Source organism: Chinchilla lanigera, unplaced genomic scaffold (assembly GCF_000276665.1).
Source record: "Chinchilla lanigera isolate Chin_1 unplaced genomic scaffold, ChiLan1.0 scaffold00008, whole genome shotgun sequence".
In the NCBI taxonomy this organism is placed as follows: domain Eukaryota; kingdom Metazoa; phylum Chordata; class Mammalia; order Rodentia; family Chinchillidae; genus Chinchilla; species Chinchilla lanigera.
The window spans coordinates 29358045-29369079 of record NW_004955409.1 but is presented as its reverse complement, the minus strand read 5'-3'; the positions used below and the strand labels follow the sequence as shown (position 1 = coordinate 29369079).

The 11035-nt window shown below is 38.7% G+C and overlaps 1 protein-coding gene across 1 annotated transcript in view; it reads right to left on the bottom strand.

Moving 5' to 3' along the window:
• The window catches only part of LOC106147667, a gene marked incomplete in the record, with an annotated part of 16099 nt that overhangs the window by 3760 nt on the left and 1304 nt on the right, over positions 1-11035 (bottom strand).

Genomic DNA, 11035 nt, shown 5'->3' with positions numbered 1-11035 from the left:
GACTGGGATTATAGGTGTGTGCCACCATACCTGGCCAAGCATGCTCTGATTTTTGGTGTGCTTTTTAAAGGATTTATTATTATTATTATTATTATTTGTGATACCAGGGATCGAACAAAGGATTTATTATTGTATATATATTTTTGTTGTTCTAGAAATTAAAAAACTTTCACCTTGCACATGCGAAGTATAGTCTCTACCACTAAACTATATGAGCCCTTATGACATTATTGTTATCCATGTGTGTGCATGTGTGCATATATGCACACGTGTGTACTGTGCTGGAGATTGAACTCAGAGCCTCTATCATGCCAGGCAAGTGCTCTACCACTGAGCTCCACCCCTAGCCTATGTTTTTATTTTAAACTCAAAAATGAAGAAAGATTTAAATATGAGGTCCCAAAACAAGAGTATTAACAGAAAGGAGTGAAGTCCTGAGGAAAAATAAAGATCCAGATGAAGGCAACTAATCATATTTGAATATATGTCCAAAGAAGCCATAGCATTTACCTAGTGTGCATGAGGCCCTGAATTAGTTCCCCGCCCAAAGAAAAACCAGGAAGTGTTTATATGTTGATATTTTAACCTTGATACCAAAAATTCAAGAATCACGGGCTATTGAGAATTACTATTTGCCAGCCACAATGTAAGGCCCAATGAGTAAGTCACAGACCTCATCCTCAGTAAACTAAAAAGTGTAAGGGAAGGTAGATGCAGACATTCTCCCGCGTCTCCTTTCTCATAACATTTATTATGTAATGGCGTCAAGTACACTGTAGCAACATCTGGAGGTGATATCGTCTTGAAAGGCTTCAAAAATGATGTATGAACTAGATTTCAGATGTTGAGTCAACTGACCAGATATTAGCAAGACCATGGGGGCATGTGTACAGAGCTTCTCTTGGGGAAAGGGAATCAACAGACTGCCTTTTGGCTTCCACTTTCATGAAGAATCTTCAATATGCATAGAATCACTAGGATCCACTCACAAGACCAAAAAGGAGGCTATTCATCATACAAATTTAAAATCTCGCAGCCAGCATCGTGGTGCATGCCTGTAATCCCAGAATTCACTGAGGCAGGAGGATTGCTTGGGAGTTTGAGGCCAGCCTGAACTAGTGAGACCTTGTCTCAAAAAAAAAAAAAAAAAAATTCTTATTTGATTGACTGTTACGTACTATGAATTAATTTTTGGGGGGAATACCAGGAATCAAACTCACAACCTTGTACTTGTCAGGCAGATGCTGGGCTGCTGAGCTATATCCCCAGTCCCCTATGAATTTTTAAGTAAACCTTATCACTGTCTTCTGTATGATACAATCATATGACAATGTTTTTGACTATTCCAAGCATTAATTTACTAGATGTAAACATTTAAAGCAGGCTACAGAAAATGTCTATTTGGGCTTTTCTTCAACTTTGAACTGGAAATGAGACTGTCCTCTAATTCCCTCAACTTCTGAGAGACTCTAGATATGAAAGATTGTGATCTACAATTTTTGAGCAATAGGAAGTTAAATTTGACTACGAACTTTCCAGGCATGGTAATACAAAGCTATAATCCCAAAACTCAGAAGGCCAAGGCAGGACGATTGCCATGAGTTTGAGGTCAGCCAGCAGTACATAGTGAGTGCAATGCCAACTTTATACAGGAGGTAAGAAGATCACTGCAAGTCCAAGGCCAGCCTCAGCTACGTAGTAAGTTCAAGGCCAGCCTGAATTGCATAGTGAGACCCTCTCAAAAAGACAAAAAAAAAAAAAACCCACCCAGAACAGTAATAATAATTCATGAATTAATGTGACTGGAAACTAGAATGGTATGAGTGACTAAAACAGAACATTGAACTTGATTGGACATAATTTTCCAAACTGAGGTTTGGAGGACCTGAGTTTAAAAATAAATGAGACGCTGAACAAGCCACCTAATTTCTCTGTAAAATAAAGACAACACCAATACTAAATTAGTATCTGTTCTACTTTCTCTCTTCCTGAGAAAAACCAATTCTAATGTCGAGTATTGTCTTTTTTTTACATTTAAAAAATGGGTATCAGCTCTACTTTCTTTCATTCTGAGAACATCAACACAGTGACGAAGTATGGAGGTACACACTTGTAATCCCTGCTACTCAGAAGGCTGTGGCAGGAGAATTATAAGGCCAAGGCCAGTCTGGATAACTTAGTGAGACCCTGTCTCAAAATAAAAAAAATAAAGGCCTGAGGATGTAGTTCAGTTGTAGAGTACTTGCCTAGCATATGAGTCCCTGGGTTCAATCCTCAGTACCACACACACACCACACATGCATACACACACACACACACACACACACACACACACATCAATGCAATACTCTTTCCATCTCTGACTTTTTATCCAGTCTCTTCTGTGGTATATCCAGGGTTGAAATATGCTATTTAATGAGGCAATACATTTTACTTTCATCTACTAACTCCGGTTATTATACAATGGTATGATATACACATGATAATCAGCAGGCCAGTGTTCGTCTTGCTTGGTAGGTCAACTTGGGAAAGTTACACAACCCATCCCACTCTCAGGTTCTTTCATATGTCAAATGAGATAACAGCTTCCTAGTTTGATGATAATATTGTAATAAAAACAAGAATATTATACACACAGAGATCTTAGGCTGTTTGTTCTCAGCGTTAGCTGCACATTAGATTCACCAACAAGGGGCTGGGGATTTAGTTAGGGGCTGGGGATTTAGCTCAGTGGCATAGCACCTGCCTGGCAAGCACAATGTCGTGAGTTTGATTCCTGGTACCAGAAAAAACAACAACAACAAAAAAAAAGATTCACCAACAAATTTTTTTTTAAATTAACTTTATTTTTTAGAACAATTTTAGGTTCACAGCAGATTGACTAGCAAATATACAGTTCCCACATATATCCTCCCTCCACACATGATACCCTTCTTTGTATAATTGACAACGAACCTACATCTATACAACATTATCAGCCAAAGTCCACAGTTTACGTGAGGGTTCACTCTTGCTGTTGTATATTTTATGGACTGGAATAAATGTATAACGATATATACTCAGCTTGATACTATACGGAATAGTTTCACTGTCCTAAAACTCCACTGTGCTCTGCTTACTCATCTCTTTCCTTCAACTCTTGTCAATCACTGATCTTTCTCTACAGTTTTGCCTTTCTCAGAATGTCATACAGTTGGAACCTGCCTTTTCAGATTAAGTTTTTCCTGTTCTTTCTTTTTTTTTCGTTTTTTTTTTTCCCGGTACCGGGAATCAAACTCATGACAGGCTTGCCAGGCAGGCGCTGTGCCGCTGAGCTAAATCCCCAGCCCTCCTTTTCTTTCTTTTTAAGACATGGTCTAAATACGTAGTTCAGGCTATCTTCGAGCTCTCTATGTAGCTCACACTGGCCTTGAACTGTAGTTCTGCCTTAGCCTCCCAAGTACTGGGATTACAGGCCTGTGCCACCAGACCTGGCTAAGATTGGTTTTTTCCTTTAGTAATATGCATGGAAGGTTCTTCAGTGACTTTTCATGGTTTGGAAGCTCATTTTTTTCTTCTCCTTCTCCTCTTTGTGGTGCTGGGGACTACCCAGAGACTTTGCCCTGAGCTATATCCACAGTCCCACCCCCTACTTAAAAAAATTTTTTTGAGATAAGGTCTGATTAAGTCACTAAGTTACCTAGTTTCATTTCTTCTTAATGCTGAATAATAATCGCTTCTCCGCCTTTGGGCTAAGATCAAGTGTAGTATCTTAATGCTGAATAATATTCTGTTGTTTAGATGGAATATTATTCCATTGTTTATTTACTGAGGGACATCTTAGTTGCTTTAAAAATGTTTTGCTTTTTGGCACTGGGCCCTGTACATGCCACACCCTATCACTGAACTGCGCCTCCCAACCCCTTGCTTCAAAGTTTTAACAATTATGAAGAAAGGATCTATAGACATCTCTGTGTTATTTTGTGTTTGTGTTTTGTTTTGTTTTTGTTTTTGAGGCAGGGTCTCACTATGTAACCTAGGCTGGCCTCTAACAACAATCCTCTTGCTTCAGCCTCTCAACTCTGTGTAGGTTTTTGTGTGGACATGAGTTCTCAAATACTTTGGGTAAATACCAAGGAGAAAAAAAAAGAAAAAAATACCAAAGAGAGTGATTGTTGGATCATTTGGTAAGATTATATTTAGTTTTATGCTAAACTGTCTTGTAAAACTTTACTGTTTTGCAGTCACCCCAGCAGAGAATGAAAATTCCTTTTGCTCCACATCCTTGCCAGCATTAGCTTTTCTTCGCACTTTGGATTTTTACCATTTTAATAGATGTTTAATGATAGCTCCTTGTTTTAATTTGCAGTTCCTTAGTGACATGATGTTAAGATCCTTTGATATGCATATTTGGCATCTGTATATCTTCTTTGGTGAGATATCTGTTCAGGTTTTTTATCATTTTTTTAATGAGGGTATTCATTTTCTGTTGTTGAGTTTTAAATGCTCTTTCTTTCTTTCTTTCTTTCTTTCTTTCTTTCTTTCTTTCTTTCTTTCTTTTTTTTTTTTTTCCTTTGGTCTTTCTGAGACAAGGTTTCACTATGCAGTTCAGGCTGGGTTTGAACTCACTTTGTAGCCCAGGCTGGCCTTGAACTCACAATGATCCTCTTGCCTTACCTCCAGAGTGCCAGGATTACATGTGCCACCATGCCCGGCCAGTTTTAATGGCTTTTTGCGGAAGTCAGGCATAGTGGAACATGCCTGTAGTCCCAGCTACTCAGGAGACAACAAGCCCAACTTAGGCAATTTATCAAGACCATGCCTCAAAATAAAATATTAAAAGGGTTGGAGGTGCAGCTAAGTTGTAGAGCACCCCTGCCTTCAATTGCTAATGTCTTAAAAAAAAATTCTTGGGGCCGGGGATGTAGCTTAGCGGCATAAGTGCTTGCCTGGCAAGTCTGAGGTCATGAGTTCGATTCCCGGTACCGAAACAACAAAAAAAAAAAGCAAAAAAAAAAAAATTCTTTGTGGGGCTAGAGTTGCAGCTCAGTGGTACATTGCTTGTATAGCATGTGGAAAGAGCTTCAGTTCAATCCTCATCACTGAAAAAACAGTAGAAAAAAGGCTTGAATTCTTTGTATAAGTCTTTTGTCAGATATGTCTTTGGCAAATATATTCTCCATCTGGGGAACTTGGAACATTCTGTATGTGCAGGTCATTCCTCTGACCAGCGCTTTAGTCAAAATCTCTGAAAGCAGGATCCAAGCATCAGTCTATGTTTTTTTTTCTTTATGTACTCTTTTTTTTTGGCGGGGGGCAGGTACTGGAGATTGAACCCAGGGGCTTCATTAAACTACAACTTCAGTTTGAAATTTTTATTTTGAGACAGGGCCTTGCTAAGTCGCTAAATTGCCTAGGATGAGCTTGAACTTGTGATCCTCCTGCTTCAGCTGATCAGAGTGCTGGGACTGCAGGTGTGTGTCACCATGCCTGGCTCTTATGTAGTCTTTTAATGAGTCTTGGCATCAAAAAATATTAAAATTTGATATATATTCATATGATTTTAATTATAGTTGTAAAATATCTAATAATTGAATAGTAGTATTTCTCTGCCTGAGCATCTCTTCCTATACCTATTATGGCTTCTCCACTTCAAGAATGAAATCTAGCTGGGTGTAGTGGCATACAAAGGAGGCTGATGCAGGAGGATCACTGTGAATTCAAGGCCAGCCTGGGCTACAAAGTGAGTTTAAGGCCAGCCTGAACCACATAGTGAGACCCTGGCTCAGAAAAAGACAGGAAAAAAACAAAAGAATGAAATCTAACTTGAAGCCCTAAGTTCCATTCCCTTTAACCACAGGGGAAAAAGAAAAGAAATGAAATCTAAAGCTGTGAACATCATACTCAATGCCCTTTACAGACTTCTGCCTTTCCAGTCTTCTAAGCTCATATGATAGTGTTGTGCCCATAGCTGTTCTCTGAACATAAGGCATCAGAATTTTTTTTTTTTTTTTTTTTTTTTTTGGTCTTTTTGAGGCAGGGTCTCACTATGCAGTTCAGGCTGGCCTTGACCTCACTTGTAGCTCAGGCTGGTCTCAAATTCATGACAGTCCTCCTGCCTCAGCCTCCCAGTGCTGGGATTACAGGCATGCGTTAGCACACCCAGCATGGCATCAGAAATTTTTGAAGACCTTTGGGTAACTAATGTGTAGCCAAAGCTAAGAACTACTGGCCTAGGTTAAAATGATGATGATGATGATGATGATGATGATGATGATGATGATGCAGCTAATTTTTGAGCATGTATTCGCTGAATAGTCTTTGTTGGTGGAGGTGGTGGTGGTGGATTTTTTGAGACAGGGTCTCACTCTGTAGTTCAGGCTGGGCTTGAATTCATTATGTAGCCCAGGCTGGCCTTGAACTCCGTGATGATCCCTCATGACTCAGCCTCCTGAATGCTGAGATTGCAAGGCAGGCATACCTCCCCGCTGAACAGTCTTCTGCATATATAACTATTACTCATGTGGGTCTTAGCTGCTTCACTTTACTATGTGTGAACTTGGTCTCTCTGAACTTTGTTTCCTAATCTATAAGACAGACATAATAATAGTAATTCCTCATAGGGTAATTATATTAAAAAGATAATACATGTAAAATGTGCATACTAAGCACACAAAAGAGTCAACTATTAGGTTGGGATGTAACTTAGTGTTAGAGCACTTGCCTAGCTTATATAAGGCCTGGTTCAGTCTCTTGCACCACATACACAAAAAGATGTGTCAGCTATTAATATTAGTTTATTATTAATTCTGCTCTCTGCTCTGGCATGGTAAATTCACTCCCTGTCCATGAGACAGGTCACAAAACAATTGAAAACAATTGTGTTCCTATGTCCCTTCTTTTTTAGGAAGGAAACATGTTCAGTCTCTGCAACTGCTTCATCTTCCCTGGGAATGTTTCATTTTCTCCTAATGTTCATCAATTTATTCCTAGGCCTAAAACAGTGCTTCAAATACGATCAGACCAGGACACAGGGATGCAGTGTTCTGTTGCACTGGGTGGTAGTCATGCCAGTTTTCTTTCTTTCTTTCTTTCTTTTTTTTTTTCATGCCAGTTTTCTTATTCAAAGACTTTGCAGTAAACTAAAACACTGACCTGACTTCTTTTTATTTTGTTTTGGGTAGTTTTTTATTTTTTGAGACAGGGTCTCATTATGTAATCCAGACTGGCCTTGAACTCACTATGTAGTCCAGGATGACTTCCAACTTGCAGCAATCCTCCTTCCTCAGCCTCCCAAGTACTGGGATTGTAGGCATGCACCACCATGCCCAGCAAACCCTGACTTCTTGCTTGCTAAACTACAAAGCCATATTTCCATCAGCCCTTTAACAGTTGATAATTCTGCCATTATTATTTTGGGGTTTTTTTGGTCTTTTTGAGACAGGGTCTCGCTATGCAGTTCAGGCTGGCCTTTGAGCTCACTTTGTAACCCAGGCTGGTCTCGAACTTGCAACGATCCTCCTGCCTCAGCCTCCCGAGTGCTGGGAGTGCTGGGATTACAGGCGTGCGCCACCATGCCTGGTCTCTGCCGTTATTTTGAACCCTATTAAATTTTATCACATTGGTTCTGTCTCAGTGCTTCATCCTATGTGATCACTTTGAATCCTGACTGGATGGTACTGTGTATCAGCCATCTCTCCAAATGTTTTACTGGTAGTCATATGGAAAATGAGATATAGTATTGGGCAGAGCACAGCCAAAACAAAACCTCTTGCATATCCCAAACTTTTCACCAAGTGGTCATCCCATCTAGTAAGTAATATTCTGTGAGTGTATTTGTTTACACAGCTATGACTTTACTTAACAGAATTTATCACCTAACCCACTGACCTTCTTTGGCAATAAGAATTTTAATATACAGTACTTTTATTTAAGATGATGATACTAACAAAATGAAACTGGTTTTCAAAACTGAAGATGTATGACAGAATATTTGTCTCTAACATCTCAAAACATTTGGAGAAGCTGGGCCTGGTGGTGCATGCCTGTAATCCCAGAATTTGGGAGGCTGAGGCAGGAGGATCCTTGCGAGTTTGAGACCAGCTTGGGCTACCAAGTGAGCTCAAGGCCAGCCTGAACTGCATAGTGAGACCCTATGTCAAAAGAAGACAAAAAAAAAAAAAAAAAATTGGAGAAATTGAATGAAGATTATAAGGGAATTTTAAAATTATTTTCAACTCTTGTAAATCTGAACTTGTTTCAGAATTGAAAATTAAAAGAGAAAAGCCAGGCATAGTGGTGCATACCTGTTCCCAGCACTCGGGCAGGTGAGGAAGGAGGAGTGCTGGGAATTCGAAGCCAGCCTGGGCCACATAGCAAGACTTGGTCTCAAATAATTTATAGGGTCAGGGAAATAGCTCAGCATCACAGCGCCTGCCTGTAAGTGCAAGGTACTGAGTTCGATTCCCTGTACAAACAAACAAACAAACAAACAAAATACATAAACTAGAATAAAAAGTTGCAGAATCATAAACATAAAGATCCTATTTTAAACTCACTATAGTGTAGCTCAGGGATATAGCACATGCTTAGCATATGCAAGGCTTGAGTTCAAGCCCCAACACCACAAAAAACAACAACAAAAAAGCTTTATATTGTGTGTAGTTGAATAAATAATGGGGTGGTTTAAGAGTCTATATATATATATATCTCAAACTGTTAAGTGATTTCCTTTGAAAGACACAGTATAAGAAGAGGAATAAGGAAGAGAACTAATAATCCCTCCTGAGCGACTTTTCGTAATTAATTTGTAATCTAAAGAAATGCATACAAAAATTTAGATGGAATAGAATGAAAAAAATATTATACCTACTCTATTTTCTAGGTATAAATATAAATATATATAAAATAATATTTTATATATCAGACTATAATCATATTGTTTAGCAATATGAAATATGGAGTTTAAAAGCCTCAAGCCTTTTTCTTGGACTTTTTTTAATCACCAAAGTCCAAATTTCATCTGTTTATCACCATCTAAGATCATCTATCATCCTATGATCATTTTTATCCCAGTTGACTGAAGAAGCTGAGGCCCAGGGTTTCTGAGCTGAGCGAAAAAAAGTGGCTACTTTACTTCAACCACGAGGATTGCACTTCTGCCCTCAGAGATTAATGTGTCTGCGATAGCAGAGTTAAAGTGGTGAGCACTTATCCAGGAAAGCTGCTTAGCAGAAAAATCCATCTAGGTTATTCAAAACACAAGTTATCTTTTACTTCCCTAGAGGTCATTTGCCATAAATTATCTGAATCCTTGATTATAAGACCTTGGGAGGTGGATCAAAATTTAATATAAACTCAGAGCCCAGGGAATAATGTTTTATTTACTAGGTAAATGCCAATGGCTGATAATACCTGCATACTACAGATACATTTATTAATATGGGAATGTAGGTATGCTGAGGTATTCCATAGATAAGGTGGGTACTTCTTTGTTTGTTTTGTTTGTTTTTTGTCTTTTTGAGACAGGGTCTCACTATGCAGTTCAGCCTGGCCTTGAGCTCACTTTGTAGCCCAGGCTGGCTTCGAACTTACAATGATCCTCTTGCCTCAGCCTCCCAAGTGCTGGGATTACAGGTGTGCGCCACCACACCCAGCAAGGTGGGTACTTCTTTTTTTTTTTTTTTTTTTAAGGTGGGTACTTCTTGACCGAGGAAATCAACCAACAAACTTTCAAGGAGTTACTATCTGTACTAGTTGTTCTTTGAAAATCACCATGACTGTATGATTTTCAGGGTTTCCACAATTTCTTTATATTTATTTTAATTCGCTGATATATACCTGGGATATTGATAAAGATATAATAGCTTCATTGAAATATATAGTTCAAAGAACATGAAGTTTACCCTCTTAGAGTATATAGCTTGGTGATTTTTAGTATAATAACACAGTTGTGTTTTAGGTACCACTAACTTGAGAACATTTTTATCACCCTAAAAAGAACCCCATGCCCATTAGCAGTCATACCACATTTTCCCCAACCCTTAGTTCCTGAAAACCAGTAATCTGTTTTCTGTATCTATGGATTTCAGATATATCATGTAGTTGTGGAAATATACACATAGCCTTTTACATTTGGCTTCTTTCATGTAGCATAATATGTTCAAGGTTCATCCCTTTTTTAGCTTGTATCAGAATTTTATTCCTGGGGCTGGGGATTTAGCTCAGCAGCACAGCGCCTGCCTGGCAAGTGAAAGGTCGTGAGTTCAATTCCCCATACTGGAAAAAAATCAAAAACAAAAAAATCAAACAAACAAAAAAAAGAATTTTATTCCCTTTCAGCACTTTATTTATCTATTTATAAATGGACATTTATTGTATCTTTTTCTTTCATTTATTGTATCATTTTCTTTTTAGTTTCTTTAAAAATTTTTTTTTTTATGTTTTCATCTTTTAGGTCATTTCTACTTTTCGGCTTTTTTTTTTGAGACCAAGTGTTGCTGTGTAGCCCAGACTGGCCTCAAACTTCTAACGATCCTCCTGCCTCAGCCTCCAGAGTGCTTAGATTACAGGCCTATGCCACTGCACCTGGCTTTGAGTTCATTTTTATGTATGTTGGAAGGTAGGAATCTAATGTCATTCTTTTTCTGCACGTGAATATCCAGTGGTTTGAACATCATTTGTGGCAAAGACTCTTCTTTCGCCATGAATTGCCTTTGGGGAAATCAGTTGACCACATGTATAAAAGTTTACCTGGACTCTTAATTGTGTTTCACTCATCTACATTTCCAAGCACACTGGGTTGATTACTATAGCTTTGTAGTATGTTATGAAATCAGACCATGTAACTCTGACTTTTCTTTCTCCTTTCCTGGTGCTGTCTTCTCATGGGTAATTAAGTCTGGGGGGCATAAGAGCCCATGGGCTCTAATATGATGTCGTTTCAACAACCTTGTTTCTAAGGTGTTGGGGGTTAGGACTTCAACCTGTGTCTTTGGTAGACGTAACTGAATCCATTAAAAATTCACGCACCTTGGGGCTGGGGATTTACCTCAGC